This window comes from Helianthus annuus, chromosome 7 (assembly GCF_002127325.2).
Source record: "Helianthus annuus cultivar XRQ/B chromosome 7, HanXRQr2.0-SUNRISE, whole genome shotgun sequence".
Classification (NCBI taxonomy): domain Eukaryota; kingdom Viridiplantae; phylum Streptophyta; class Magnoliopsida; order Asterales; family Asteraceae; genus Helianthus; species Helianthus annuus.
Genome location: NC_035439.2, coordinates 91,011,680 through 91,017,389, shown reverse-complemented (window position 1 = coordinate 91,017,389; position 5,710 = coordinate 91,011,680). Strand labels below are relative to the sequence as shown.

The following is a 5,710-nucleotide window of genomic DNA, read 5'->3' as shown; positions in this document are numbered from 1 at the left end:
CAAATGTAATACGTTTTCATTAGACAATATAAATTTCCGTTACTTTACGTTTCAACGTTGTGACAACGCGCGAGAGAAATTTACTAGTTGAAATAAAATTGGGCCAATTAACAAAACCCCGCAACAATCAATCACCGCCACTTCTTCCAAACACATCCAAATCTTTATTATGCCTTGAATTTACCAACCCTAACCCCTAATTTTACCAGAAAGCAAATCAAGAGGCCGAAGTTTAGGGGGTGGCGGATTGCAGAAGCTTCTAAACACATCCAAATCTTCATTACCCCAGGATTAGAAGTATGAAGGGGTGGTAGATTGTAGAAGTTTCCATGGAGGATATGAGAGGAAGAGTGGGCCGTGGAACCTGTAATCAAAGGATGGAGAGAAAAAGTTTGAAGAACGAGAGAGAAAGAGGAAGATCTTAGGGTTCGTAACGACGTTAGATTGGGGGTAGAGAATAAGAAAGGTCTGATGTAAGAGGTTTTCCAAACAAGTTGAGGACGGGTCAAGTTTCCGTTGTGGTTTTTCGCAGTGGTCCGCAACGGCTTCTAGGGTTCCGTCGTGACCCCTTGCTTTCTCTCTCTAAAATGTTGTGGTGTTTCGAAGTGGTCTGTTGTGGTGGTGGTGGTTGACGGCGGTGGGTACTGTTGACAGGTGCCGGAGGTCGGTGGCAAGCGGTGGAGGGTGGGGGCGGTAGAGAGAGGGGTAGAGAGAGAAAAGGGGTAAGAGTTGTGTGTGTATTAAGAAGAAAGACTTTTATTTTATAAAGTAAAATGCACGGATAGTCCCTGTTTTGTAAATTTTCACCTATAGTCCCCAACTTTTGGAAATTACATTCATAGTCCCAATGGTTTTTGACTTTGTTACTCGGATAATCCCTGGGTGAAATTACATTGTTGCTGATGAAATTTTCTCCAGCAAAAGGGTCATCACTATCATTCCCATCATTGTTGCCAACAGATTCATTCATAGACCCAATAAGCTCCTCAGGGACTATCCGAGGGACTATCCGAGTAACAAATTCATAAACCACTAGGACTATAAGTGTAATTTCCAAAAGTTGGGGACTATAGGTGAAACTTTACAAAACCACATGGACTATCCGTACATTTTACGATATTTTATATATATAGTATATAATATATAATTGTTAATATAGGTTTGCTTATTTATTAAATGATTTTAGATAAACGAGTAAAAAGATTAAAATATCTTTGGATGACCGGATTTAAGAAGAAAATTTAACTTGATTAGGGCCAAAATACGTAGTGTGCAAGATTTTGAAACATTATAGCACAAAACTCGTCAATTTTAAAGCCGAGTGACACCATTTAAAATTGGGTATAAACATAAAGAACAAATCTTGTACTTTATAATAAATAAAGACTCGGTTAATGAAACACTAATGATGGATCTTTTGACACCATAAAATGTAGGGTGGGGTTCGGCTACAAAGTCCATTCTTCTTCCAAAGTGTACAAAGTCATAAAATACCACAATTTCAGTCATAAAACACACTCAGAACCCACAAATAACAGAGTGAAGATTACTAAAACACAATATCCAAACCCTAACAATCCATAAAAACTTCAAACACACCATCGTAGAACTATGAATATAAAACACAACATGATAATCAACGTAAAACACACTAATATTAGTCATTCGATAATCAAAGCCTTATCATCCAAAACACAAAACAAAACACACAAATACGACGTTTTAGTAATCTTAACTTTGTTATTTCTGGGTTTTGAATGTGTTTTATAGTTGACATTATGGTGTTTTATGACTTTTTACACTTTGTATGAAAATTGGACTTCGTAGCCAACTCCCACCCTAATGTAGATATAACAGGAACTAAATATATAAAAATAAAATATTCAGTGTTCACATTATATAAAAATAAGTATTCAGTGTTCACATATTTCATGTTTTGTTTGCATTATACTTTGCAAATGGAAATGACCCCACATTTGTATTATCATGTCTCCATTCACACATGTTTTTATAACTTTTTACTTTTATGCACACATAATTTGTCATTAGTGCCTGTCGTGTTAAATGTTTGAATAGGACAAGAAGAAAGAGAAATTCGAGTTATGGATTGGAATTGAGTTTCTGAATTTTTGGATCGGGTTAGCAAATGACTCAAATTTAGATTTTGGTTTAGCATCCAATTTGAATTGGTGATTTTCGAAACGAAACACGAATATTCGATTTTTGAATTATACAAATTTATAATGTATTTATCTTGTATATAAGTATCTAGAATAAAATGTTAAAATCGTCCATAAGGTTTAGTCGTATTTGCTTGTTCCGTCCCAAATAATTTTTTTGTGCATTTAAGTCATTCAGGTTTGCATTTTATTATCATTTTCATCTAAATCAATAACTCAGTTTATTTTTTCTGTTAAGGTGAGGAATTTTTTTATCCTTTTGGATAAAACAAACAGATATAACTAAACCACGAGGACAATTTTGATATTTTACTATTACATTTTATATGCTTTTTTATTATTTGTTTCACCTTTATAAAGCTTAATTATTATTTTTAATAACTTTATATATATATATATATATATATATATATATAGGAAAAGTGTAAAAAAGACGCGTTAAAAAACGACGCGTGAAAAAGTCGGGTGTAAAAACGGCGTGCAAAAAACGGCGCGCAACAAAAATTGTTTTGTTAAAAAATCTGAATTTAAAATGGTTTTTAATAAAAAAATTCTGTTTAAAAAAACAATTAATATAATAATACAAAAAAAGTAATACAAATAATAAAACAAAAAGACAAAAAAGAGTAAATTTACTAAACTACCCTTTCATATTGAAATTTATGGGTATATACGTTTTCGACCTCCCAATTTTATAGAAATTTTTGAGTATATACGTTTTCGACCCCCCTCGAAAATATCAAACTTCAACAGTGGGTGAGTGATGTAATGTGCATGAGTCTGAGAAGCTTGATATGTGTGTTGGTTTAATCTTTTAGCCAACAAAAAAAAACGAGTAAATTACAAGTTTTGTCCTTTATGTTTGTCTCAAATTTCAGGCGCTGTCCTTTACCTTTAAAATTGATGACTTTTGTACTTAATGTTTAAAAATGTTGCACGTTATGTCCTTTATGGCAAACCCAGTTATAATTTTCAGTTAAGTTATGTCATGTGCACTGCACATGGGGGTAGAACAGTCATTTCACCTCCTCACTTGTGTTTCCCCCTTTTAATACCCTAATAACACTCAAATCGTTTCAGATTGCACATTCATCATCCTCACCTTTTGTTATAAATACTGATTTCAATTTCTTTTTCTTGATTTGAGAAGCAAGGGAATTCAAACTGCCCTGACTGTTAGTCACACCACCTGACATAAGAATTCTGTCATTCTACAATACATATTCAGTAGAAGTGTTCTTGATCAAACTCCAGCTACCTTTTAGCTTGTATGGACTTTCATCCATAAACTCCTTCAAATCATTAAGTGTCGGTAGAGGACCTGGATCATGAACCATGTATCTATGCCTTGTCAAAACCACAAATGAAACCCAAAAGTGGATGCACTTTATAACACTGAAGCCGTATTACTTACCCCATTCCAAATCTGGCACCACACCGGGTAAATTTGGGCCTTTTGGGGCTGAAAGGGGCAAAAGCACAGTTAGCTTTAATCGTTGAAATTAGTCATATGACAATGGAAGGTCCATCATATTCTAACCTTTTTTTGTTATAAAGGTCCATCATATTCTAGAAAAATAAGAGTTCATCAGCATAATCTAACCAAAACGCAAACTAGCATTACTGTAACCAAACACATATACCTTCATATCATAAAAAAGGAGTACTCTATAGCGATACTTTAACAGAATCTTTTTCAAAAAACACATCTCTTAAATTTTCTCAAACTTTATCAATCAGCAACTGCGAGTCGTATTCCACTTCTTCTTGTGTGTAAAGATTGGCAGGCCTAACCTGTTACAACCCTAATCAGTTATTAGATGTTAGGCACTTAACCCCTCATCTTTCCAGTCAACTTAACTAACCAAACTTCAACGTAACAACCTCTTTTACAAGATCTTGAATAACAGATTCCGTCCTCCCAAACCTGATCATCAGATTAGATCCCAAATCCTTTAACGAATCTCTCAGATCCTTCACTGCAAACAACAGAAGCTCAAAGAATTCCTCATTGGAAATTCTAATCGTCGTTCTTCATCAGTGGCTAAAGAATGTGCAATCTGAAACACGATTGGGGGTGTTATTATTAGGGTATTAAAAGGGAAACACAAGTGGTGAGGTGAAATGACTGTTTTACCCTCATGTGCAGACTACACGTGATATAACTTAACTGAAAATTATAACTGGGTTTGTCATAAAGGACATAACGTGCAACTTTTTTAAACGTTAAGGGTACAAAAGTCATTAATTTTAAAGGTAAAGGACAGCGTCTGAAATTTGAAACAAACATAAAGGACAAAATTTGTAATTTACTCAAAAAAAACACATGTACATGGGCGGCCACATGCATCGGCGCCAGCTACGTACACTTGGTCTAACTTGGGTCAAAAGTTCTAGACTTGATTATCAAAAATTTTGTGTTAATAATTGTGAGTTAACCGGGCTTTCGAAACTTTACATTTGTTTTACCCCCCAGTGTGGAGTTGGCTTCTCATTTTATAAAAGCATTGTCATTTTTTTTTTGAAAAACGGATTTTATAGCACGTTTCATACTTCTCAAATTAACGGTATGAAAAATCCACCTGTCCCATCAAAGTTAAAGGTCCACCATAAACTTTTTTTTTTTTTTTGACAACTACCACCACCACTTACCCACCTTAATTATCACCACCACTGTTAAAAGAAAAGACATGGTCCATGGCCGTGGTTCTACTCGCATGCCGTCACGTTAGCGTCACATCTTCCTTAAATTTTCACAAAGCTTCAAATTTGTGGGGCACAGTTCCACCTCTTCAGTGTTTTTTACTGTCGCGTCATTTTTATTTTATAAATACAAATACCAGTCTTATGTTTTTATTTTAGAGTGTTTGAAAGGTTTTTTGAAATAGTAGGTAATTTTTAATAAAATATGTGTAATACATATAAAGGTAGAGGATTCTGTAAAAAGTGTTTAAAGTATGAAAATTGTATTATAACACTATATATAATACTATATAACACCATATAAACACCATATAACAATATGTAACACCATATAACACTATGTAACACTATATAACACTATAGTTTGTCTGATAGCATGTCTATGATAGATGTATAGTGTTATATTTGTTATATAATGTTTGTTATATAGTGTTACATAGTGTTATATGGTATTATATGGTGTTACATATTGTTATACGGTGTTTATATGGTGTTACATAGTATTATATATAGTGTTATAATACACTTCTCACACTTTAGGCCCTTTTTACATTATCCTTACCCTACATATAGATTAGCTAGTAATATATAAAGAGTCAAGATTAGCTAGCAGGGTCGGCTCCATAGGCTTGCCAACCTAGGCACGGGCCTAGAGTCATCAAAAAATAAGGGGGTTCAAGTTTTTTAAAAGTTTTTATATAGTATATGTATTAGGCCCAAATAAATACATTTATTTCAAAACTAAACTGGTTTTTCATTGAAGGGGCCCAAAATAAATATTGTTTAGCAAAAGAAAAAAAAGCCAAGTTCCAAAACCAATTTTGCCT

At 33.7% G+C, this 5,710-nt stretch overlaps 1 long non-coding RNA gene across 1 annotated transcript; it reads right to left on the bottom strand.

Annotated features, from left to right (window-relative positions):
* Positions 1-3,311: 3,311 nt before the first annotated feature.
* Positions 3,312-4,279, bottom strand: LOC110903289. The gene is made up of 3 exons (XR_004863501.1): positions 4,065-4,279; positions 3,595-3,974; positions 3,312-3,501 (listed from the first exon to the last, which is right to left on the bottom strand). It is a non-coding gene; the product is annotated as an uncharacterized LOC110903289 (long non-coding RNA).
* Between the last annotated feature and the right edge of the window lie 1,431 nt (positions 4,280-5,710).